The sequence below is a fragment of the Panthera onca genome, chromosome B1 (assembly GCF_046562875.1).
Source record: "Panthera onca isolate mPanOnc1 chromosome B1, mPanOnc1 haplotype 2, whole genome shotgun sequence".
Taxonomy (NCBI): Eukaryota; Metazoa; Chordata; class Mammalia; order Carnivora; family Felidae; genus Panthera; species Panthera onca.
Genome location: NC_138342.1, coordinates 38,828,619 through 38,855,949, shown reverse-complemented (window position 1 = coordinate 38,855,949; position 27,331 = coordinate 38,828,619). Strand labels below are relative to the sequence as shown.

Sequence of the window (27,331 nt, the reverse complement as noted above, 5' to 3'; positions counted from 1 at the left end):
TATACACAGGATTTTAGCTAAAAGATTAATTTGGCACAAGAATCCTTTGTGAAGTCTTCCGCAACTCAGCTCTATCGAGCATAGTATGAGCCCTTCCCGATTTGGGTTCCACGAAATATATACAGGGTTCATACATCTATTTTACTTACCACAGTGCACTATATTTATTTCAGTGTTTTCCTCCACTTCAAACCTTTGAAACTCAAGGAGGGTTTCTTTTTTTCTTTTTTCTTGCTTTCTTGCTTTCTTAGAGTGAGAGAGAGAGAGCAGGAGAGGAGGCAGAGGGAGAGAGATAATCTTAAGCAGTCTCCACAGGTGACCCAGGGACCATCTCTAAATCATCTCTGAGTGTTCAATACTCAGCCAAGTACCCAGCTTACACTAAGTGCTCAATTCCCATTAAAAATGCATCACTTGGGGCACCTGGGTGGCTCAGTCGGTTAAGTGTCCAACCCTTGGTTTCTGCTGGGGTCATAAATCCAGAGTGGTGGGTCCAGCCCCACATCACACTCCATACTTGGCATGGAGCCTGTTTGGGATTCTCTCTCTCCCTCTGTTTCTCTCCCCTGCGCATGCTCTCTCAATCTCTCCTTCTAAAAATAAAAATTAAATTAAATTCAATTATTAAATTAAATTAAAAATTAAAAAAAAGAGACGCATCACTCATGTTTGGCTCCTTACTTTGTTTTTTTATATATATAATTTATTGTCAAGCTAACATATAGTGTACAGTGTGCTCTTGGCTTGGGGAGTAGATTCCCGTGATACATCACTTACATACAATACCCACTCCTCATCCTAACAAGTGCCTTTCTCATTGCCCATCACTCATTTTCCCCACTCCCTTTCCCCTCTACCCCCATCAACCCTCAGTTTGTTCTCTGTATTTAAGAGTCTCTTATGGTTTGCCTCCCTCTCTGTTTTTAGCTACTTTTTTTTCCCTTCCCTTCCCCCATGGTCTTCTGTTAAGTTTCTCAAATTCCACATATGAGTGAAAACATATGATATCTGTCTTTCTCTGATTGACTTATTTCACGTAGCAGAATACCTCCAGTTCCATCCACATTGTTGCAAATTGAAAGATTCCATTCTTTCTCTTTGCTGAGGAGTATTCCATTGTATACATACACACACACACACACACACACACACACACACACACACACATATATATATACCACATCTTCTTTATCCATTCATCAGTGGGCATTTGGGCTCTTTCCACAATTTGGCTATTGTTGATAGTGCTGCTATAAACATTGGGGTGCCCCTATGAATCAGCACTCCTGTATTCTCTGAGAAATTCCTAGTAATGCTATTGCTGGGTTGTAGGGTAACCCTATTTTTAATTTTTCGAGGAAGCTCCACACTGTTTTCCAGAGTGGCTGCACCAGGTTGCATTCCCACCAACAGTGCAAGAGGCTTCCCATTTCTCCACATCTTCACCAACATCTGTTGTTTCCTGAGTTGTTCATTTTAGCCACTCTGACTGGTTTGAGGTGGTATCTCAATGTGGTTTTGATGTGTATTTCCCTTATGATGAGAAATATTGAACATCTTTTCATGTGTCTGTTAGCCATTTGCATGTCTTCTTTGGAAAAGTGTCTATTCGTGTCTTCTGCTCATTTCTTCACTGGATTATTTATTTTTTCGGTTTTGAGTTTGGTAAGTTCTTTATAGAGTTGGATAGTAACCCTTTATCTGATACGTCATTTACAAACACATTCTCCCATTCAATCGGTTGCCTTTTAGTCTTGTTGATTGTTTCCTTTCTTATGCAGAAGCTTTTTATCTTGATGAGGTCCCAATAGTTCATTTTTGCTCTTATTTCCCTTGCCTCTGGAGACATGTCAAGTAAGAAGTTGCTGTGGCCAAGGTCAAAGAGGTTACTTCCTGTTTTCTCCTGGAGGATTTTGATGGTTTCCTATCTCACATTTAGGTCTTTCCTCCATTTTGAGTTTATTTTTGTCTATGTTGTAAGAAAGTGGTCCAGTTTCATTCTTCTGCATGTTGCTGTCCAGTTTTCCCAGCACCATTTGCTGAAGAGACTGCCTTTTTTCCACTGGATACTCTTTCCTGCTTTGTTGAAGATTAGTTGGCCATAAACCATAAAAGACTTTTAAATACAGAGAACAAACTGAGGGTTGCTGGAGGGGAATGGGGGTGGGGATGGTTTAAATGGGTGATGGGCATTAAGAATGGCACTTTTCAGGATGAGCACTGGGTGTCATACGTAAGAGATGAATCACTGGGTTCTACTCCTAAAGCCAAGACTACACTGTATATTAACTAACTTGAATTTAAATTGAAAAAAAAAAAAATGCACTGACTGATAACAATAGTTGCCAATTGCTCCCACACATAGGCTTCTCTCTTCAATGTCTGTGCTCTTCTACTCCCTCTAGGATTAGGATGTTCCTCAAGACTGTCTTTGTTCCCAATCCGTATCTGCCAATTGTACTTATCAAGGCAATACTTAACTTGATGAGATATTTGTAAACTGATATTACATGAAAACAATGTAGTGCACTGTTAAGTGTGGATGAATAAGGGTTGCTAAAATAAGTCTGAGGATTTGGTGTTGGAGAGATAACTAAAAACTAGGATGGAATTATAAAGATTAATGAAGGATTATAACCAAGTCCTGAGTTGTAATCAAGTTTGGAATCCAGATTGTTTCACCTGACTTTTCAAGCTCTCATTAAACTGGAAAGAGTGGAGGGAGGAGGTCCAAAAGGAGGAATGGAAGGTTGCAAACAGAAATCTGTGAAGAAAGTGAAAAAAAAAAAAGAAAGAAAAAAACAAAAAAGAAGCAAATTGGAACTAAAATGATGTATTTGGGATGTGATTCATGTAAGAGAGACAATGTAAAACTTTAATTAAATCCAGAGAAAACGCCATATTTCTGCATCTCTATATCAAATATTCACCAATAAATGCACATGTATGTTTTCAAAGTTAAAACTAAAATGTTTAAGAATTGTTTGTATCATTTTTATTGGATGCACTGTAAAACTTTTATACCTACCACTGATTTTCTTATTGTATTCGTATTTATGTGTATGTATTTATTTCTGGCTTAGAATGACTGATTAGTGTTTTTTCAGTAGGCTCCACACTCAATGTGGGGCTCAAACTCACAACTCTGAGAATAAGGGTCTCAGGCTCTTTCTACTGAGCCAGCCAGGCACCCTAATAACAGATTAGTTTTATTTTAAAGGGTCCAATGTTGCTGCAAAACAACTCAGGCAAAAATAGTTTATGATGAAAGAATTTAAGAATCAGTTGACCTGCGTCTTAGAACCTTTCATCCTATTCTTTTCATTGCATATGCATTTATTCTTGTCATTATATATTCATGTAAATAAAGTTTAAATTTAAATTTGAAATATGTGAGGTACTCTTTACAAATTTGGCTTTAACAGTATAAAATCATCAAGATTTATCAGTTTCTTATTTGTTAATTTTGAAAAATATTACATAAATAATATAATTGAAAATGCTTATTTGGAAAACATGTAGTAAAACAGCCGAGTCTTCCAAAAAATAAAAGGCGAGAAAATTGATTCAGAAGAAGAAATGGAAGAACTACAAAGAAAACATGCTTCCTGTGTCATTTTCGAATTCTCAGAGTAGAATGCATTTGTATCTAGTTGGGTAGAGAATTGTGCAGACTTTCATGATTTTTTCTAATTTGCAAATCTGTGTTAACCAACTTTTATGTGATTTAGTAAAGAAAGAATAGCCCAGTTCCAAGCTTAGTTTTATTGTGAGTCCCCTTTGAGATAGCTTCCATTTTCGAGTATTTACTCTAAGTCAGGCACTATAAGTAACCCATTTAATCCTTCTAACAATCCTTCCAGATAAATAATGTCATCATTTTCTACATGAGAATTAGAGGCTTGGAAAGAGGCAAAACACACAATCAATGGCCGAATAGGGATGTGAGCTAACCTCTGCCTGATAACAAAGCCTGCCTATTTCACCACACCCCAAACTGTCTCATTTCATCTGTTCAGGTCTCAATATCATCTTCTATAAAACTGTGGGTAAAATCATCTGCCTTCCCCAGAGTAGGTCAAATGAAATGAAAGAGGAAAAAAAAATTCTTGGTGTTTTGCAAATGTCAGGTAATGTTTATTATGATTATGATCTCTCAAAGAAAGCTGGAAAACAGTTGGAGAAAACAGAGTGGACGGGCTTGTCTTAGTGTGTTTAGCTCTCAGTCTTGGTTAGTGCTTCCAATCTGCCTTGGCTTGTCACTCCCATGCTCCCAGCAAGGGCTCTGTTGGGCTGGACCCTGCATTTTTTCTGCTACCTATCAATGGCTCAGGGAGTTGTCAGATTAACTCCCCCAACAACTTCCTTTCATAACAAGGAAGAACTGGAGGTTGTGTAAGTCCCAGTTTCCTTTTTTTTTTTTTTTAAGTTTATTTATTTATTTTGAGAGAGAGAGAGTGCTCAAGCAAGCATGAGTGGGGGAGGGGTGGAGAGAAAGAGAATCTCAAGCAGACTCCACATTACCTGCACAGAGTCCAATGTGGGGCTCAATCTCATGAACCATGAGACCATGCTCTGAGCCGAAACCAAGAATCTGATGCTTAAACAACTGAGCCACCCAGGCACCGCCCCCCTCCCCGCCAAGTTCCCTTTTTAACAGGAGTCAGTGACCAGCTTTCAGCAAGGGTGGCTGCTCCCGATGAAAAGAAATGATAAAATGAACACTGCAGAGACTTATTTTACTGTCTGTTGAGTAAAAGTTATGAATACTAATTTTAGAATACATTTGAACACATGCCTGGCTTTATTAAAATGTGCCCTCAATGATGACATCTTTGTAATCTTCCTAAAAACACAAACAAAACCAAAAATCCCCCCTCGAATTACTTAGGAAACAAAAAATCCTGAGAGATGACAAAAATTTAGTGTCTTTTTCAATGCAGTTTAATAAATCAGGTTTTAAAAATTTGTCACTGAAATAAATGGTTCTTGATTATATCAGCAGAAAAACAAAACAAAACAAACAAACAAAAAAAACAACCATCCAGAGATTACAAGTTAAAATGAATGGCCAGATAGAAGTGGCGTGGGGGTAATTATAATTGAGATTTTACTGAACAGGGTTTAAGACGATGTACCCCAGGAGTGAGTTTTAGGGCAGACAGTGTGAACAATATAGTGTTTAGGTGATAGTATTATGTAAAGTATTTTCAGTAGCATGTCCTTTCAGAAACTCGTCATTATTTTTTTGAACATAATGTGTTAGTTTTGACTTGACACCTCAGGAAGCAGAGGGGCTAGAAGGCGGCGAAGGGAGGGTTAAGATATATATTAAATAAATAATAAAAAACAGAAAAGAGAACTGTTCAAATTCCCATCCTTGGGGGCCTGATTTCACGGTATCAACAGATGGTGTTTCTTCTAGTTTCCCACCGTGTCCTAAATGGGAAAGTTTTCAAAATACTTAGCTGAAAAAAAAATCGGAGTTTTCCATCTGAAATTCAAGTCAAATCACCAAAGAAAATAGAAACAATATTTACAGGTGAACTTTTTTTATGTGCTTGACACATGAGGACTGTGATACGATTGTGAAAGAAAATGCTCTACTTGTCAAATTCTCAAATGGCAATGTTCTGTCAGATTTTAGTGGGAGCACATGTCAGTGATCAGACACGCTTAGGAATTTGTATTTTTGTTTTATTTTGGTGATTCACAGTGCATGAGAAGCTGTGCTGTAAAGAAATCAGTCTAGCTTTGTTAGTACCGCTATTTTCTATTTTATTTCCCTATAGTACACTTAAAAAAATTTTCTAAATAAAACACTAAATAACAGCTTCCTGAATACCTACAGATATGGTTGTCATGCATTGGAACTCATTCATCGTATCTCTCCTTGCATTCTTCCCTGTAGGTGCTATATGGCAGGGAATGCCTTCTATCTCCTCATATATGTTTGCCACCTAGTACAGTGCCTAGCATATAATAGATGCTCAAGGAATATCTGTTGAATGGACTTGAACAAGGCAGGGTATTCCTTGATTGATATTTAGTCAGGCATGTGGTCCTAATAATGAAATATTCACACTTCACGCACACGCACATGCATACTCACACGTGGAGCTCATATTTTAATCACAGGTTGGAGTTTACACAATAGTTTAAGGTGTATTATCAGCTTTTATGTCCATAAACATCTGTGAAAGAATGCAGAGAAGATGGCTAGCTGCCCACGAAATTTCTATTTCTTCATTTGTAACATAAAGTAGTTGCTGAAGAGTGACTATCTACACAGGACCCCCTTCGCTCTTATTTGGCTGGGACTATTTTTCAATAGTTACCCTGATGAAATAAAAACAGCTATTTCTACTCTAGTATGTTATAGAAGGTGAAATGTGGAAAAGTTAAATGACTTAATTAAAGTCAATTCATGAAAAACCTGTTTCCAACCCAGGTCTTTTCAATACAAAGGCTGTGCTCCTTTGAATAGTCTATGCTGCCTCCCAGCTAAACAACTAACTGGTGTTGGCTAGGCAGGGTTACTGGTAGAGGAGCCCCTTCTTTCTGATGTCTTGAACTTAGTATCTTGCATTCATGAAGTTGATTTGACAACTCAACATGAGAATAGTAATTTTAATAATGATAATAATAATGGGGCGCCTGGGTGGCTCAGTCAGTTAAGTGTCTGACTTTGGCTCAGGTCATGATCTCACAGTTTGTGGGTCTGAGCCCTGTGTCAGGCTCTGTGCTGACAGCTCAGAGCCTGGAGCCTGCTTGGGATTCTGTGGCTCCCTCTCTCTCTGCCCCTCCCCCACTTGAGCGCGCATGCGTGAGCATGCTCTCTCTCTCTCTCTCTCTCTCTCTCAAAAATAAGTTAACATTAAAAAATAATAATACCATCATGTATTTTTAGTGGTTTATAGTCGATCAGGTGTTTTCTTATATTTAAGCTTCATAATAACTATACATGGTATATAGAAGATTTTTCCTATCTCTGTGTTATATGTAATCAAATGAATCTTAACTAAATATTTTTGTTGCAAATTTTATTATTCAGTTTAGGAGAATGACGACTCCAGCAAGAAGGTCCTTACAAGGGAAAGGAAGAAGTAAAGAGAGAGTCTCAGTAGAATACCTGACATCATTGAGTGTTTGAGGCAACATTTGAGGATATAGCCAGCAAAGTGAAAAATAATTAAAACTTTAGGGAAAAAGAAAATACTGTGAAAGAAAGAAAATGGAATAAGAATTACCTTACTTGGCTCTCTAGAGCAAAATATTTACCTAGCCATAATCGTGTATGTACTATTTATTCATTCAACTAGATATAGTGATAAAACCAAATAGGGCCTGTGAGATAGAAAGGTGAGGCTGAGTTGTAAGAAGTCTAAATCTTCCCAGCAGGAACTCTGTGGATAATGTTTGAAATCAAACAATCAGAAAACATCAGTCTGTGCATGTTGCTTGTATGAAGAGAAACAGCTGCCAGAGGAAACCAGTGGGAAGGGTTAAACCTTGTTGCCTCTGACGTGGTGCAACTTATGAATGGGAAGCAGGGTTTAGATTCTCAGTATACATCTCTGTAATACTGGAAGTTTTAATCACACATATATATCACTTGAATTAGAAATAACATTTATTTTAAGTGATTTAAGAAATGAGAAATACTTAATACTAGTCAGAATGATATATATTTATAGATCTGGCATCCACTTCTTCTCCCAGGAGGACAGGTGGTACAGTTGGCTTCGATCCCATGGCTGGGGCTAGAAGTGGTAAAAGCACTTCTTATACAGAAATGCAGACATATAGGGACTAGGCTGTAGGGAGTCATGAAGAGATGCTGAGAGAACATTCAGCAGTGACTTTCATAGTCTAAGCAACAGAGCTTAAGCCTCGACTAAACAATAGAATCAGTGAGCATGGGAAGGACTCTAGTTTCAAAGGCAGAAACAACAGACTTGCAGATGGACTGGATATTGACTCTGAGAAAAAGAGGGGAATCAACAAGGACTTTACAGTTTGGATCTGTATAACATAAATAATTTAATTGCCATTTATGGAGAAGACTGTATGAGGAACATATCTGGGGGATTAAAACCAGCAGTTCTGCATTGGACATGAGAAACGTGCTGGACCTAACAAACATCTCAACGGAAATGTCAAGTAAGTCTTTAGACATAGGAGTCTGGAATTTGGGAATAGTTCTAAGATAGAGATACAGACTGGAGAGTCAGTGTATAGATGGCATTTAAAGCCATGAATGAATGAGGTCACCTAAGGAGTGAGCTTAGAGAGTAAAGATATACTGTCTGAGGGTGGAGTCTTAGTCACTCCGAAGTTTAGAGGTAGGGATGGTGAGAAGGATCTAGCACAGGAGACAAAGTAATGGCTTAGTGGTACATGGGACATAACAGAAAAACGGGCCCCAGTTTCTGAGGACTACAGGCAATTTAGCCCTCCGTGGATAGACAGATTTCAGACTGCCTCCCAAGAAAAAGAGTGCTAATTTATCCTAGTTTCTAATTTTTAAAAAGTGTGCTATACTATATATATATCTCTTGTAGAAATAAGGACTTGTAATATTTTCTAATAATGTAAAGTAGACAAAGTGTAACTTATATGTGTATCTTTACGCTTGTTCTCTGTTATTTTACAAGAATAAAAGGAAAACAAAACAGGTTTCAAGAAACATTAATATATTACGCACACCATTACTTGACTGTCAGGCTACTTTCTTTGAATTTTGTTAACTTATATCTTCTACGTTAGCTCAAGTTTAAATATTCTTTTTGTCACTTAATTATTCGCCACTCAGCGCTTTGCAAACGACTTCAGCGTATTTTGTTAGCAATAACTGCCTTTGGCTCCTTTGCCAAGTAGTTGACATCCAGATGCTCGTAAGCACAATGATGTGTTGGCATAAACTAATTATCTGCCATGTGCAACTATTTATACATCCTCACTACATTGGTAAGATATGAAAGCGATTTACAATTCACTTTAAATAGCCACATGCACCTGCAGGCAGTTCAATAATACAGAAATGAATGATAAAGATAGGTTAGGCGTCTTTGTTCTTTATGGCTTTAAGAGTTCAAGCGATTATGAACAGAACATTTCCTTTCACTTTGCAGCATTGCAAACACTGTGACAACTTTCTTTGTAAATTCTTGAATTGATTCTGGAGTGTTGTTCTTTGGAAGCAAAGAAACCAGAGTTCTACCTCTCATAAAATTCAGGCAGATGAGTTTGTTATATTATTATCATTTTTAATTTGGGAGAAGTGGGAAAAAATGTGAGATTGGTGATTTGATGGTCAAACTGAGAAAAGCAAGTGGAAGAACATGGCTTCTGAATTCACTTCATAGGACTGAGTTTGAATCCTGTGGCTGTATGGCCAGCATACCTCTGAGGCACTGCAGGCATGGTACTTGGGCCCATGCTTTTTTAAATTTTTTAATTGTTTCTTTTTAGTGATTCACAAAATATTTTGATTTTAGTTTCTCTTAAAAATATTTTTAATGTTTATTTATTTTTGAGAGACAGAGAGAGGCAGAGCACAAGCAGGGGAGGGGCAGAGAGAGAGAGGGAGACACAGAATCTGAAGCAGGCTCCAGGCTTTGAGCTGTCAGCACAGAGCCCGATGCAAGGCTCAAACCCACAAATTGTGAGATCATGACCTGAGCCAAAGTTGAATGCTTAACAGACTGAGTCACCCAGGCACCCCGATTTTAGTTTTTCTTAAAAACAGAAATAAAAGCAGACCTAGCCTGGATAATAAGTCTTTATACTTAGGCAATTAACAAAATATTGCTTTTATTTTCTATCTATCTATCTATCTATCTATCTATCTATCTATATATCATTTATTTACAGAGGAAGGGGTCCACAAAGGTAAAACAGCCTGGGGCTTATGAAGTTATAATATGTATCTGAGTGGCTCTATCACCGTGAATGAATAGCTTAACCAGGTTGAACCTTATTCTCCTAATCTTTAAGGCAGAGCTAACATCTGAGAGGGCTATTACAAGAAACTGGTGAGATGCTATATATAAAGTTCTTCATATAGTGTCATGCACAGTGTTGATGCTCAGTATGTGTGAAATAGTATTGTTTTAGTAAAAACGGGGCATTTGCCTCCATAGTAAAATGGCTAAAGAGCTCCATTTCTCTGTCTCCATTTCTTCCTTTTAACACTACATTGCTGCTGGATGAAGCTGATTGAGAGGGTAGGTAAACTCAATCAGAAGAGTTCTTTATAAAGATAACTGATGGCATTAAACTGAAATGTCTTGTGCTACACAATCAGGTTCCTTAGCTTATACGAAGCCCATGTACTTTATGAACTGTGTGTCAATTTACATTAATTTTTTGTTTTGATGATTGATAAATGAGTGAAAAACTAAATTTTTGACCAAATTCCTAAAAAAGCGACTACAGACAATTTATTTTAATTTGAAAAAGGATTGTGTATAAACCTTACATCTACCATATGAAGTATGCTAGAATTCTTGTGAAAAGTAATTGAAGAAAATAAAATCATAGTATATCTTTCCTTCCCTGGCAGCCAGAGTTTGGGCCAAATAGAAAAAAACCGAAACATTCCTAATTTTATTTGCTGCTTTTTTGATAAAAAGATGATGGAAAGTGAAGGGAAAGAGTGACCTGAACATTAATCTTCTCCAAATAGACTCTGATATAAATGTCAATCTGCACATGGGGACAATGTAGACCTCAAGGTCAGATGGTTTAAGACTCTGTGTAGTTTTCTGTTCCTGCAATTTCTGTTCCTGTTTCTAACCTTCCCAATTCTGGTTACTAACTCATTAATCATGCCCTCCTCCAAGTAGAGAAGCTAATACTAATAGTATCAAATGGTTTCTTGGCCAGCAGCTTAGACTTACTAACTTTTCATCGTTTTCTTGAGCTCTGATTTGTGGCTATAAATCTGTTATCTTTCGATTTCAATCCTACTCATGCTAGCATGTGCCATGGTGAGGCTTCTTTGGGGAAAGATACTAAGACTTAAAATATCTTTGGCTCTGACTTATGTACCAACCACCATGTTCAAGAGTTGCTTTCCATATTATCTGCAAGTGTTCTAGAAATAAAACACCTTTTCTGCCCCAAACTCTCCTACTTATGTTGTAAGTTTCTTTCCCCAGGGAAGCCCTGTGCAAATTTAAGAGCCTAGGCTCAGATGTGAGTAAGCCTTCCCTTTCTGTACCCACTCCAGCCAACTTGTGTCACTATTGCTACCTTTAGCCCTATGCCAACTATAAAGCCCTGGCAACATTTTCTTAAACACCAGCTGCTCACTCCTTGTTTTCTCATTTTCAAACTCTACAGTTCCTTTGAACAGTTCCAAATTACTCAAGTGTGCCAAAACCAATTCAGTCCTTCAGTGAATGTCAGGTTTTCTAGGTAAACATCAGTAACCACCTCTGGTTAGAGGCAATCCCCACCCTGCAACCTCTCTGGCAGATGTTAGTCACAGTGAAAACAAATCTTAGGCCAAAATCTGCCTGCCCTATAAAAGACATTTATTAACAAGCAGACATAATCACAGAACTTTTTAAGCTTAATTAAGAAAGGTTTGTTCTTCTGCCCTCTCAGGTTCACAGATGAGCATCGTCCATGAAAAACACTCAACTCTGAGTAAGGCACAAGAGGTTCTAATGGCAGGATATGCAGGCTTTGTAACTGGAACCAGTGGCAAAATGTCTCTGGATAAAACATCCTAAAGATGGAGTGTTGCACTCTGGGTGTTGATTGTTATTGAGTTCAGTTTTCTCATACTTTATTCATGCAAGGATCTTAAACTCCTCTTTACTTTTCATATATACCAAATCCCATTACTATTACCAACAAAAGGTTATTTCCTATAGGTCTCATGTAAATTAATTAACCCAAAGGGGTTGATTGATAGTGAGACATTTCTTAGGCTAATTAACTCTCTCTAGACTGTTAGTTAAATTTAATTTGTCCATACACATATGTCATACTACTTATACTGAAATATTTAAAGTTAATCACACCCAGAAAATAAAGCAAACAAACTAGCTGGTGAGAGGATTCTTCAGTAATGTCCTCCATGACTTAATAAATAAAGTCAATGGAATTTGAGGTTATTCAGCTTTACAGATCAGACATACTCCTAGGTAGAAGAGGTTAGTAGAATAGGTATAGGTTTCTTGCAACACTTAAGTCTATGATTCTCTAAAGTCAGTGTTTTTCTTTATCCATTAGGCTTTGTCAGCCTTTTCTAGGATTGTGCTATTTTATGGGCCAGACCCTTTTTCACCGTTACATAAAACCCTAAGAAAAGACAAAGGAACAGAATAAACAACAACAACAAAAAATAGGAACAGAGCTAGGGAGACACACAGTTCAAGACTGTGATTTGAGCTCCCAGAGGACAAAAAAGAACAAAATGGTAACTGATTCTTTAAAGAGAGGGGATATTAAAGAAGGATCCAAAGCCAGAGTCAGGTGTGAAGTAATAAAGTGGGATCCTGCTTACCAGAACCAAGTATTAGTTGGGAATTAATCTCAACCGAAGAACTCTATTACTTACTACAACTATAAGGACAGATCAGAATGGAACCCCAAGTAGGTTGACTTGAGGTCTGGTCATCAAATTCTAGTTCCAGGATATTCTACATTATTTTGCTCTAGTTATTTTCTGAGCCTAGGGTGGGATCCATCCTTGGGAGCCGTTAAATGACCTACAAAAATTTTACAGGAACAAAATAGCACCTCCTTGCTTTCCCCCCAAAGTTCTGTCGATTCTTAACTTTGTCTGCGTTAAGAATAGTTAGATCATTACACTAATATTTTCATGTAGTCATTCAATGTTCCTACTGTATATTTGAAGGAAATCTCTCTCTCTATTGCTGCCTCCATGTTTTATTTAGATATCTATAACTTCCACCAAATAATGGTAGAAAAGTCAAAGCTCAAGAGTTCATATTCATCTGTAGAGAGACCAGCATACTAGAATTTGATTTTGAAAAGAATCAATTGTTTGACAATTGGCAGGAAATGATACCTGAATAAAGAATTCAATCTGCTCTTGTTTAATTCAACTTAGTTTTATCTCTGCTTTCAGGTACTTTGGTAAAACTTCAGTCCATGTGAATGATGGTTGTTGTTCTGTTGACTGCATTTGGTAAGTTAAATAGTAGAAATGTTTTAGGACAATTCTGTGACAAAAGAAAAACTGTGCTAAAACACCAGGACATTCCTACATTGAGTGTAGGTAACAATGCACAGCTGACATCAACACAAGTATTTATAGAATTATCAGGTAGGAAGATGTTTATCTGTACAAAACATATTTTTCCACCTCTTCAGGCCAACTTGTTTCAGGATATGACTGATGGCTGGTATAATCATACAGAATATCAATGTTCATTTGACCTAGTCATCCATCCATATACCCATTTATCCATTTTTTCAACAAATTTTTATTGAGAACTCATTACTGTGCTATACAGAAGGGGACACAGAAATAAATCATTCCACTTGGGGAGATGGGTGAACGTATTTTGCCAATGTAGTGTGATAATTTGAGCAGAGGGTGGTATGGGCACAGAGGGGAAGGGCATGCACCAATACGGAGGATGTATACAGACCTTTTATTTTAGTTTTTTGGTACAAATCACACATTCTTTCATCAAACTGTTTGTTGAAGAGGCGGTGACTGTTTTTTTTCTGTTTTTAATTTAAAATAAGGCCTACCATAGTGCTTTACATTTTATAAATTATACGCAAAAATATTTTTCAATTCTTCTTTTGGAAAACAAAAAGATAACTACTTAATTATCCAAATCATTTTTTTGATACTGACTGAACAATATTTCCATAGGAGCTAGCTAGAAAGAAGCCTTTTAAATAGTAATTGTCAAAGGAAGATATAAAAGAACCATCTGTTTATGCAGTTCAATGAACAACTCTTTCACTTAGTTCACTTAGTTCAGAGGCTGGAAAATTTTTTGTCTTAAAGGATCAGATGGAAATGTTTCAGGCTTTGTGGGCACATGGATTCTATTGCAACTACTGGGTTCTGCCATTATAGCACAAAGGAGCTATTAGATAATACATAAATAAATGCGCGTGGCTATGACCCAGTAAACTTTCATACACAAAAGCAGGTGGCAGAACATATTTGTGCAACAGCTATTTACTGGCTCCTGTCTTAACTAACTAGTCCTATGGTAATTACTATAGTACTTATCATGCTATAAATGTGTGCATATACAGATATATAAATATTCCTTTAGTTATATATTTAAGTAGAAAACATTTCTCTGAACATACACTTGGATTTATAGGGATAAAGAACAGATGAACAGTTCATTTGACTCAAGACCTTAAGATATAGCAATAAGTGATTTGAAAGGATAATTATCATTTGTAATAAAATTCCTAAGAAAATTAGTCTCTTAGCAGATAAGGAGAATTTTTATAAAATAAGAATATATAAGTGATAAAAGGCATCTTATAGTTCATCCACTGCAACTCCTTCATGACAAAGATCTTATAGAATAATTGTTGATTTTGCATCCACATGGTTCAGCTATAGGGCAGCTAATTAATCCTATATCCCAGCTAAATAAGAATGCATCATCCCATTCTAGGCAGAGAATACTAAGGCAAGGTTTATTGGAATTCTCTATTCTTGAACACTGGAAAACACATGTATATGGTCTTATCCTTTGAAGTCGAGAATCCATTGACCTCTATAATTACCAAACACCACTGGATAAGCAGAAACAGCCTTCCGTGTTGTGAACCAATACATTGTTAACTTTCTTATCATTTTCTTTTGCGGGTCTACCTTGATCAAACTACTTTCCAGCACCTTGCTATCAATAACATGTACTTTCTTCTCATTTCTCATGACATGTCTTCAGCCATTAATTCTCCATAGACTCTATGAATGTGGCAACAATCCAAGTGACTGAATTGCAGTATTTATTTTCAGAGATATGAAAAATTTTTAAATGTTTTTATTTATTTTTGAAGGGGAGAGAGAGAGAGAGAGAGAGAGACAGCATGACAGCATGAGCGGGGGAGGAGCAGAGAGAGAGGGAGACACAGAATTCGAAGCAGGCTCCAGGCTCTGAGCTGTCAGCACAGAGCCTCATGCAGGGCTCGAACTACTGAACTGTGAGATCATGACCTGAGCCAAAGTCGGACGCTTAACCACCCAGGCACCCCTGAAATGTTTTAAAAGTAACATTACACATTTAAACCTATGTGTGCTATACATTCATTCATTCCTTGATTTTTTTTCACAACAGCTATTTATTGAGTGTGTACTCTAAGTCAGGCAGTGCACTAATTGCAGGGGATACAATGTTAAGTAAAAATAAGCATGGTCTCTGAACTCCTGTAACATATAGCATAGTTGGTTAACAGATGTTAATAATCACACACAATGATAAACAGAGACATGAAAGACAGAGACAAATCCCCAACAGAAAGTACATATAATAAAAGAATCTAATGGAGACTGGCGGGTAGAGGATATGTCAGGGAGACTTCTTGAGTAAGTGCTTCCTAATTTTTTATATGAAGGATGAACAGGTGTGTAGATGGGCCAGGAGCTTTCCAGCAGAGAGAACTTGTGCTACAATGCCTTATGGCAGGAGAAGAAATGACAGTAGGAAGCCAAGTACATTCCAGGAACTGAAAGGCTGGTGTTTATGGAGCAAAGAAAACAACGGTTCAAGGCCAGGCAGGAGTCAAGGCATCCAGGACAAAGGCCATGATAAGGATCTTCATCTTGACCTTACAAGAAATAGGAAATACCTAAAGGATTTTAAGTTTTGCAGTGATATGAACAGGTCTGTATTTTGGAAAGATCACTCAGACCACTGCATGGAGGCCAGCCTGGAACATCAACATGAATAAGGGGAGAACAGGAGCTACAGTGAACATTTATGAACTCTTTGACACATACTTGCATTAATTTATTAATTTATTCAATTATTTATCCATTCATTTATTCTTCTATTAACATTTACTGAATCCCTACAATATGAGAAGTGTGGTAAGGGATAGAAAAAAAAAGAGACAAATCATAGTCCCATCTCTAGTCCCTCAAGAGCTTATTAAAAACTTATATAGTTTTCTTCTCACGATGTGAATGTTAAATTGTTATAGTGGTTTGTATTTGAATGATGTTGATGGACTATCTAAAAGCAGTTTGAACCTAGAAATTTTTGGTCCAGTGAGTTGTGTAATGACAATAGCATAATTCGTATTAAAATCCATGACTAACTAGCCTTTCCTACCTTGTTGAAAAAATCTCTGACAATGGCTTTGAAATTTGCACACTCTATATTTAGGTCAGAGTCAATTTCTTTTGTTTTTCTTTATGAAATAGAGATAGGGAAGTATATTCCTAACATGAATTTCTATTCAGAACCAGTCTTCTTACCCATCTCTCTTCAACTTGAACATCTAGCACTTGCTGGGCCAGTTAGATGTCTTTTTTCACCTTCTCTTTTTATCATTTTTCACTCCATTTATAGGACCTGTTGGATGTTTGGCAATGTGAGTTCCTGTTGGAATTTAATGAATACCACCACCCCTTTCTCCTGCCACCACCCCTCTCCCCCCAAACTCCCATTGCCACCACTTTCAATGTCTGGCCACCATGGGGATAATGAACTATTTTGAACTATTTGTCAAAAATAACCTCAGACTTTGTCTCAATCCCTCTGAGTGCTTAGATACAGAAAGACAGCAAAGGACCATTAAGAGATGGAAACAAATCACAGATATTACCAAAGATCAATTGGTTCAGACTTAAGCAAGTGACCATTTATATGCTGTGATTTCAAGATCTTTAAGAAAGTCTCCTCTGCCTGAAAATATTTTATGTGCCACTCCATCATTCCATAGTTGGTATTTTAAAAAGATACATAGGGGCACCTAAGTTGCTCAATTGGTTAAGCATCCGACTCATGGTTTAGAATCAGGTCATGATCTCATGGTTCGTGGGATCAAGCCCCACATCAGGCTCTGCACTGACAGCATGAAGTCTGCTTGGGATTCTCTCTCTCTCTCTCTCTCTGCTCTTCCCCTGCTTGCTCGCTCTCTCTCTCTCTCAAAATAAATAAATGGACAATTCAAAAAGAAGAAGTAAAAAGACACACAACGAAATTTCCTTTTCATCTTTCAAAAGTCAGACCAAGTTATTTTGTGATTATATATCACCCCAAATTTTAGAGACTTAAAACAAATGTTTATTTGTAGTTCACACTATAATCCAATGAAGGTCAGCTAGGCCTTTGATCTTTGTTGTCCTCACTCAAGGTCCCACTTAGTGACCGACATATAGAGTTCTCACTGGCCACAAGCAGACAGTAGGGCAGGAGGCAGCACGGTGAATCTGACACTGGCTCATTCAGCCTCCATCTAGAAATGCCCCATGTCTCCTGCTTTTCATTGATCAGAGAAGCAAGTTTCATTGCCACCTGTAATTTCAAGGAGAGTGAAGTAATTCAATCTGTTCATACACCTAGGCTGCAAAATGGCACTGTTTGCTGGGTGGCACTAATGTCTGTTGTAAGTCTTTTTGAAAATATCTCTCTTCAAAAGGAAATCATTTTAAGTATTAATTTGTTATCTCCTAACTCATAATGCCGAGTTCCTTTATTTCTTGCTTCCAAATGAGTAGCATAAAGATACAGCTACCGAGAAGTTACACATACACAAAAAGGAAGAGCAGCTTGTAACCATATTTTAATCGAGGGTATGACTAGGACGATATCAGGAAGCTTCTATGTTGATTACTGACTATGGCTCTCTGCATATTACAGATATGGATCTCTTTCAAACTGAAGATTCAACATATAGCAATTTCTTTGTTGCAGGCAAACCAGGAGCCAATTCAAAAGAGAAAGTCACCTGACTTTTCTATTCAATTCATACAGCGAATCAATAAAATACACTTGAGCAGATTTGATACATGACTTACACAGAGACCTACACACCAAAACACAGACAGGGATACCCATGCCTTGGCAGGGCCGGCATTCACATTTCTATGCCTAAAAAGACACTTCCTTATCCATATCTATTCTTCTAACACACCTTCTTCCATATGCCAAAAGACAAGTGTACACGCAAATGCAGACTTATGCTGTGCATGAATCTTACTGAGAAACGGAGAGGAAAAGGGAACGATAGAGAACTAATAAAAGAGGGACGTGCCGGCCAAGCTGGAATGAAAAGGAGGGCATGGTATACTAAAAAGAGGATGAGGAAAAAAGCGCAGGAAAAAAAAAAGAGAGAGAGAGAATGAGGGAAATAATGCATTCATGAGAAAATAAAAGACACCATAAGAGAATGTGGGGAGATGAGGGTTTTGACTGACTGCTCTGCAAAGGTGGGCACGTGAATGTCACTGGGAAAGAGCGGACGGGAACAGATGGAAAAAGATGAGTCAGAAGATTCAATAAATTTAATAGCATCTCATCTCATCTACTACATGTCGAGGCAGTGAACTAACAGCTTTCAAATACTTCAGTAACATCAGCAAACACTGTGTAGTATTGTCTATGATCCAGATGCTGTCCTGTGCACAAATATCAACTTGCAGAGTATTCACAAAGATCATGTGAGGCGGACTCACAATTACTCTTACTCTACAGGTAAGAAAACTAAGGCGTAGCAAAGTGAAGGAATTAATCCAAGGTTGCATGGTGGGTAAGTAGTAGAACTAGGATGTGAACTAGGATGTGAACCTCGCACCAGGATCAGAATTCTTAACGATAACTGCTTTTTGTACTGCATCTCATTTCCTTGGAAGAAAGTACCATGGTTCTCATGTCCATATGAAGGCACAGATGCTCACATAGGCACTTATTTATTCATTCGGTTGTTCACTCATTCACTGATTCCTCAAGAATCTCTTGAGAGATGATATATGCCCAGTTCTGTGCTAGACACTTGGTAGGTAAAGATAATTGAGATGAGTTCATTGCTTTAAAAGGGCTTACAGGCTAATAGGGTAAGATAGAAAAGTTAGTAAATAAGTTCAATGGGGTGGTCTTTAGGTTTCATGTTAAATGCCTGTACTAAGTCCAGCAGGAGTACAAAGGATGTGGTGGACAATTTTATCTGGAAGGGTAAGAAGTAGTTTGTAGGGCTGAGGCCTGAAGTGTCACCATGCAGACGGTGGCATATTCCAGTTGAAAGGGGGAATGGGAACCAAGAGCATAGAGGCATGAAATATTTAGTTGTTGAGAGAAACATAGACATTTTCCTTTGCAGGGAGCAAAGAGGACAGAGTGATTGATGTTGAAAAATTAATGCTGGGGTGCCTGGGGGGCTCCGTCGAGTGCCTGGCTTCAGTTCAGGTCACGATCTCGCAGTTTGTGAGTTCGAGTCCCGCATCGGGCTCTGTGCTAAGAGCTCAGAGCCTGGAGCCTGCTTGGGATTCCGTGTCTCCCTCTCTCTCTCTGTCCCTCCCCTGCTTGCACTCTGTCTTTCTCTCTCAAAAATAATAAACATTAAAATAATTAAAAAAAAATAATGGTGATTATGGAGGGTGTATGTGTATACACACGTGCACATGTCTAACAAGATGTGTGCAGAAAGAGCAGAGTTGAGGCTGGAGATATAAACAGTACACTGGTGATATGCAAAGGAGCTCACACCTTATACTTTTATCAAGAAAGAATTTTAGATGATCAAATGACACTATCAAATTGGTTTAGGAAGACTCATGTTGGCCCTATAGAAAGCCAATTAGAGAAAGCAGAGATTGGAGGAGAGAAACTAGTTAGCAAGCTACTGCTTACTTGTAATGCAGTAGTTCAAGCAAGGAAGGGGCTAAGGCTATGGAATTGGTAATAAAGGGAATGGATCAGAGACAATGGATAGATAGGAGGCATTTTCTCAGCAACAGCAAATGAGTGGTGGTGGTGGTGGTGGTGGTGGTGGCTGTGTGTGTGTGTGTGTGTGTGTGTGTCTGTTGACAAAAAAGAGTCTAGAATGACTCTCAGTTTTCAGGATTTTGGTGGCAGGATGGTGCTAAGATAGAGAACACCAGTGGAGATTCTTTTTGAGAAAAAAAAAATGTCTATTGGTGATGCATAGTGAGCTTTTAGAGATAGAGAGCTTTGAGACTTTTCAGTAGATATTATAGCCGAGGCTACCCAAGGTCATGCCTCTGGTACCAAGACTCCCAATTTGTATTCTAAAGTGCTTAACTCTACAAAGAAATCAGCAATTATTTATTGTGCATCTATGAGCAAGTCCCTTTGGCAAATACAAAGAGGTTTGTAGCAAGAAGAAATGATCTCCATATTATTATTTAAAATCACTTGATATCCATAATTAATTTGCCATGGCATGATTCACTTTTTCTTAGAAGTAATTGGTTTCTATTTTCTCTTTCATGTCTTTTTAACTGACCACTAAATACTCATAGCCTGATTATATTTTTAATTTATTTCTTTGCAATTCATATACTCTCTCTTCCTCTCAAGATGGAATACTTTTGATGCTAAAAATAATGATATTGAAATAATCCTTCATTTGGGACCAATCCTAGCCCACTTGAAATGTATGTAAATGGGCTCAAATAGGGTCCTGGATTCCTTCTATCCTCTGATTTTGTTGTTTTTGTTATTAGCTTCTTCTGCATAATTTTGGCTGATGAGGTATTATTCAGAAAATATCCATATCATACAGGGGCCCCTGGTTAGCTCAGTCGGTTGAGCTTCTGACTTTGGCTCAGGTCATGAACTTGTGGTTTGTCACTTTGAGACCAGTTCTATGCTGACAGCTCTGAGCCTGGAGCCTACTTTGGGTTCTGTGTCTCCCTCTCTCTCTGTTCTTCCCCCTCTCACACTCTGTCTCTCTCTCTCAAAAATAAAGATTAAAAAACTAAAAAAAGAAAAAAGAAAAGAAAAGAAAAGAAAACATCCATATAAAATGGGAATTGTTTTCATTCTGGACATGAACTTTCCCAGTCCTGGGAGTTCTTAAGTGTCCTAGAAAATGCTTACTTATGTTCTTAGTAATAATCCATTTATTAATTATTATATGGGAACAACTAAATTTGTAAATCATTAATTAAATGTAAAGCTTCCAGTCTCGCATTCTTTTTCTTAAGCTGCATGTTACTCCTTAGTGAAGATAGTGTGAGTTTTTAGAGTATATGTAGAAGCCTTGGTCTTATGTTACTTCATGCTTTCCAATTTGCTGTAAGCTCTCTGAGGGTAGAGACCATGCCTTAATCATTATTATATCCAGAGTAGTACAGAATAGAGTGTCTGGTAAATTGCAGATACTCAGCAAGAATTGTTGAATGAATATTTGGCTATTATTCACAGATTTACACTGCCTTCATAACACCACCATGTTAACAGTTAAATATCTTGCCCAAAGCTTCAATGGTATGGTAGTTAAGCATGGAGACTATGGAGCCATATTACTGGACTTTACCAGGAGGAGACTTTCAGCCAGATTAAGCTTTCTGTGCCTCAATTTTTCATCAGTGAAATGGGAATAATAAAAACCTAATCCTTACTTGTTAAGATTAAATAAGTAAATACATGCAAAATATTTGGAATGGGATCTATTTATTTTACAAGTGAAGATATTTTTAGTTTATTTTTATTATTCATTACTGTAATTTTTATAAAACATGCCTCAGAGGGAAAAGCTGCCAATCACATAGCTTCAGGAAAGGCACAGTAAATTTTTGTTTTGCGTTACTGGAATGTTATCTTTGTTTTAGGAAGTAGTTGAATAACTTGAAAATAAATTTTATCTACAATTTCACAAAATGAATGTAAACGATTTCCTTACAAAATACTCTTTATAAGTGTTTGATGTAAGTAGTTTTCAAAATCTCAGAAACCACCAGGATGTCCTGAATGCATTATATACTTGATTTGCAACTTAGGTAAGGATCTGCAAACTTACTTTATTAACAGAGTTACTCTGCTTGAAGAAGGTGATATGCATACTATATCCAAGCTAGTATACATGATATATTTAGTTCTAATGAAATGTGATCTAAATGCATTGGTGTAAGAGAGTAGTTTTGGAATTATTTGTTTATAAGGCTGGTTACTCCCCCTTTCCAGCTGTTTCTTCTTTCAGAAGCTTGGAGTCTAGTGCACACATTAGAACCGTTCATCTAAATTCAACTTACAGGGAAAAAATGGAGCTTGACCAAACCATAGTTTTGACCTAAGAATTACCAAATTGGTATTTGCTCTAGCTTTTGTTTGTTTGTCTGCTTGTTTTGTTTTTAATGATAATGTGGCCAATATATGAGAACAGACTAGTACTCCAAGCAAACTTTGAAATTAGTAAAGCATTCTGGGGAAAAGTACAGGATAGTATTTAATTCTGTGAAAACAGGAAAATTTATGCTTTGGTTCTTAATTTTTCACAAACTTATATTCTCATTCAAAAGGATGACACAGATGGGAAGGTGTAGTTAAAGTGTACATAAATTTATTAGAATACATGCTTAGAATAGAATAAATTTATTGTGGAATACATGCTTATATTTTAAAATTTGTAAATATAGTGAGAGGCTATTCTTGTTGAATTCTGGTACTTCTTTTCAAAGTATGTTAAAATCACCCTGATTAAGTTATGTTAGTGAGACTAAATGCATTTTGTACAAATGCATTATATAAATGCTATTCTCATTAAAATGCTTATGCCTATTTTTATGAGTTTAGATACCTATCTTCCTCCAGATAAATATCTGTATATCTGTATGCATGTATTTGTGTATATTACATATATGTGTGTGTGCATTATATATAATATACACATATTACCTTATGGAACTTAAAGATTTATGAGGTCGCCTAGGGCATATAGAGTGGTAGTTCCCTGGAACAGTAGTGCAAAGTCTATATAGCTGGGCCCTAAAAGGGAAAACTCTACAAAATGTCTGTTCAAGAGCACAAATGGTTTTATAATGAATTTTTAAACTGTACAATATTATAAGATATCAGGAAAGAAAAATCAAACAAAACCAAGATCTCGCTAATTCCTTGCCTTTCTTTTATTCTTGTTCCTCATGGGGAAATCCTCTTTCAGATTTGGGAGTTAAAGATGAGGAATATCTAAGAAGTGACCCGTACCTCCCAATCTAATCTGTGGGAGGGTAATTCAAACAAATTCAAACAGGAGGTTTTGCACTGCCCTAGCCTGGGCAGGAACGAATTTAGATTTACTGGCAACCAATTAGTTGTCAATTCTTCTACAGGATTGGTTGCCTTAAGACATGCTCCAGAAGGAGTGGGTAGGAAGAGCTTAGTCACGACCTACCCAGGCTGGCTCTCAAATCACAGTTCACTGTGCTCCATCACAAAGAGGAGAAAAAAATCAGACTGGATTTATTAGATATTTGTGGGACAATCCTAGAAGATATTCAGCTGGACTAGCAACACAGTGAAATACCAGTAAAGATGCAGCAGTAAAAGTAGAGGTCCACTGCCTGCAATCAGCTTTTCTGATTTTCATTTCCTTTAAGGTGCTTTGAAGTTTAAATCACAGCTACCCAACTTCAGTAAAATTGCAAAACATTTTGTGGGGAAGAACTAAAAATTATGTTTTTTTTGTATTTTAATTTTTAAAATATTTATTTTTGAAAGAGAGAGAGAGAGAGAGAGAGAGAGAGAGAGAGAGAGCGCCAGAGGGGTAGGGGCAGACAGAGAGGGAGACACAGAATCCCAAGCAGGCTCCAGGCTCTGAGCTATCAGCACAGAGCCTGGGCTGGAACTCATGAACCACGAGATCACAACCTGGGCCGAAGTCAGATGCTTAACCGACTGAGCCACCTAGGTGTCCCTAAAAATTACGGTTTATAATGAAATTTTGGAATCTAGTTTTTACTGAGTCTGTCTCAAGTGCATAGTCAAATCTATAGCCAGTTCTAACATACAGTTAAAAAAGTAAACAAATGGTGAAAATCATCCCAAATAGCACGAACTTTGTCAAGTTCCATGTAAATGGGTCATATGGCAATGAGATTACAAATTTATTAAGGGCGCTAAAGGGAAAGGCTAATTTTTTAGAACAAATCATTCAAATAGATACAGATTTTGAGATAAAACAAACCTAAATGCTGTAACTCAGCATTAGAATCCGGGGGTCGGGGGGGAATACTACAGTGGTAAATATGAAAATAATCTATGAAGATATTTATAAAAATTGTGACATTGATAAAAGAGAAGTTTTGTTGGAGCATAGCAATTAAGGTCAGGAAGAAACCACGAGCTGTTCAACTTCCATTATCAAAATATAAACAATTTAGTAGTAATGTAAATGGCAAAGTGATAGAGATCTTAATGAAGACTGACTTACAGAAATGGAAAATGGGAAAATACAGCAGGAAGTAAAGTGTTCACACCAGTAGATGTTTAGATTCCCTAGTTGCAAGGTTTTAAATGGCAAGCTTTTTATCTTTGTGAATTTCAATTAGATTCTGCAAGGGAAAGTCAGGAAGGGAATATTAATGATGGAGGAGAAAGCTGGGTGGTGTTCCATTCTTCACAGAGCCAGCTACATAAGAGAGCAAATGTTTGTTTAGGCGGTAGCATATTCAATGCTCATTCAGAAAGTGGTGATTAATAGGTTAAAGAGAACAGCTTGAAATATTTACAAGGTAAAGGTTTTACTCTCCTCACATATCTTCAAGGCAAAGCTAAAATTGACTGTAGATTAGCAGTGCCCGTTGTTATGAAAACTGCACCATCTAGGAAAAACGTCTGAATTTCTGGTTCATAACTAACGAAATTGAAGTGTTTGGTACATATTGACTCCAAGTGTAATATGAGAAAAACGTATCAGCATACTTCTCTTTTCTCCCCTTTTAAAGTGTCTAACGTTTATAACAACTTCTTGAAGAGATAAACACCCGCTCTGTTTTGCCTTAGTAAGATACAAGCATAACATTGTTATGTGCAGTACAAAAAGGAAAATGTCTTTCTCTCTCTCTCTCTCTCTCTCTTTTTTTTCTTTTTTTTTTGGTTTTTGGTTCAAGTTGCACGTTTGGATTTTATCGCCTCAGATAAAACAAGAGAAAGGAGACAGATGAAACACAACGCTTAAAGTGCACTGTAGGACTGGAATTACAACAGGTCCCTCCACCACCAAAAAGCCCTACAGGGGGAAAAACTCAAACCCCACTACACTACATCTCCTTCCCGCCCCCTTACCCCCCCCCCCCCCAAAAGAATTGCAGACGTAGTAGAAGCACAACAGGTACCTTTTTGCTTGGGGTGGTGGTGGTGCGGGGTTGCAGAATGTAAACTTTTTTAGAGCTGTGGATTGAATTTGATCACCACGAAGGGAGGACGCCTGTGAATAGACGTTGGGGAAAAGAATGGTTGAGAGTGAGCGGGAGGTTTCCCCAGGTGCATAATCTGCAGACGGACTTTCCCGACCGGCTGGAGGGAGGTCTCCAGCCCTCAGGGCTTTGTAGGGAAACTGGTGCTGACTGCAGGAGTGTGAAGGAATGAGTGGTGTATCAAGACGGCTCAGGAAATCAAAGAAACTTCCTGCTGTCTGATTCCACGCAACATGCGTTGAACTTGCTCCTGCGTGGATGCGCTGATGACTAAGTACAGGCTGATTAGAGTCCCCTCGCCCTCCAGCGGGAGTGGTATCTCTTTACCTCTCCTCAGCAGCCACGTCGCTCCAGAGCCAGGGGATGTTGGGGGGCGGGCGGCAGGGCGAGGCCCCGGGGATCTAGGGCCGCGCAGACACATTGCGTTCCCGACTCTGCACCAACACCCACCGGCAGCCCCCCCCCCCCCCCCAGGAACCCAGGGGCCTCGGGGGGAGCCCCAGCGGGCTGCCGCCGGGAGCAGTCCCGGGTGGAGCGTGGGCTCCGTTCCTCCGGCGCGGCGTGGGCGCGGGCAGCAGCGCTCGGGGCGCACCGGGGAGCTCGCCGCCGCCCCGGGCTGTGCCGCTGCAGGTGCCCGGCGGGCGACGGGGCGGTTACCTTGGACTGGGGCGGGGGTGGGGTGGGGGGACCTGCGTTCCCGGGAACCTCGCTAGCCCTCCTCCCGGGCCTGGCTCCTCCTCCTCCAGGCGTGGGGCTCGTGCCCGCCACTGCCGGCGCGCACCGCGCCTGGGCTCGCTTCCCCCCCGCCCCGCCCCCCGCCCGCTCCTGCCAACGCTTCCCCTCCTCCTCTTCCTCCTCCTCCGCCCATCACCGCCACTACGGACGCCTTCGCCTCCATCTACTCCCCGCGCCGCGGCCGTCGCTCTCCGCGCTCCCTCCGGCTTCCACCAGCCCATCGCTGCCCGCTCGCTCGGCTGCTGCAGTCGCTCTCTTCTCTCTCTCTCTCTCTCTCTCTCTCTCACTCGCGCTCTCTCTCGCTCTCCCTCAAGTTTCCCGTCTCCTCAGATCAGGGCAAAGGGAGGAAAACACCCGATTCTGCCTGCTGTCTCAGGTAAGGTCGCGCACGTTGGCCCCAGCAGGGACCCCTTGGCGCCTGCCTTTGCCTCGCGTGCCTGCCTCGTCTTCCCCACCCCACTCTCCGATGCTCCCTGCAACCCGAGGCGGTTCAGCTCGCCTCCTCCTCCCCAACACGTTTTAAACATAATTTCGATACTCATCACCAGAAGCGCATCTGCAACTACAATAAGATCCTAGACGCCGGCCCGCCCGCCCGGCAGGCAGCGCGTTAGCCTGGCTCTTTTATAGTCTGCAACTTTGCACACTGTGATTGCCGCTGCCTGCCTGCCGGTGCTGGATCCGGGAGCCTCACGCTCCTGCTCCGATTGTGGTCTCGGCTCCGGAACAGCTGTCCAACGCGTCGTTTCGCAGCAGTTGAGCCGAACCCGGCTGCCTCCGAGACGTGGTCTCGGGCAACTGTGCACGGGCGGGGAGGGAGCTTCTTTTATTTTATTTTCTATTATTTTAGAGGGAGCGAAGAAGTGAAGACGCGAGGGCTGCAGTTCCCTGTAACGAAAAGAATAATAATCGAAAAAAGTGGGCTGCCTGCCCCTTGCTTTTCCCGTTGGGGTTGCGGGGGTGGTCTTGGCTGAGGGGGCTGTGGCATGGGGGACCCATCTCTCCTCCCCCTTTTCACTCCCCCCCTCCCCCTCCGGACCCGTTCTCTTCTCTAGCTCCTATGTCAGTCAGTTCAGGGTCCCGTGTGTTGTTGTTACGTGTGTGTGTGTGTGTGTGCGCGAGCACAAAACAGTGTTTGCTGACGATGGGGCTGGGGGAAGTTCCTGGCAGAGCAGTCTGATTATTTGGTCATCTTACTGCCAAGATAAAAAAAAAAAAAAAAAAAAAGAAAGAGAGAAAAGACTA

At 39.2% G+C, this 27,331-nt stretch overlaps 1 protein-coding gene and 1 long non-coding RNA gene across 6 annotated transcripts in view; one reads left to right on the top strand and one right to left on the bottom strand.

The window, feature by feature from the left end:
* Positions 1–15,201: 15,201 nt before the first annotated feature.
* Positions 15,202–26,015, bottom strand: LOC132692559 (uncharacterized). 2 transcript variants are annotated; one of them, XR_009616431.3, is made up of 3 exons: positions 25,679–26,015; positions 25,271–25,362; positions 15,202–15,798 (listed from the first exon to the last, which is right to left on the bottom strand). It is a non-coding gene; the product is annotated as an uncharacterized LOC132692559 (long non-coding RNA). The 2 variants fall into 2 exon arrangements; XR_009616432.3 differs by lacking the exon at positions 15,202–15,798 and adding an exon at positions 17,238–18,968.
* Positions 26,016–26,194: 179 nt separating this feature from the next.
* The window catches only part of GABRA2 (gamma-aminobutyric acid type A receptor subunit alpha2), a 126,893-nt gene continuing 125,756 nt past the window's right edge, over positions 26,195–27,331 (top strand). For 2 of the 4 annotated variants that reach the window (XM_060655128.3, XM_060655125.3), the window contains exon 1: positions 26,195–26,462. The gene's annotated coding sequence lies outside the window, so the exon portion shown is untranslated. Of the gene's footprint in view, positions 26,463–26,667; positions 27,005–27,331 lie in introns of those variants that run through there. The other 2 variants (XM_060655127.3, XM_060655126.3) reach the window with 2 other exon arrangements.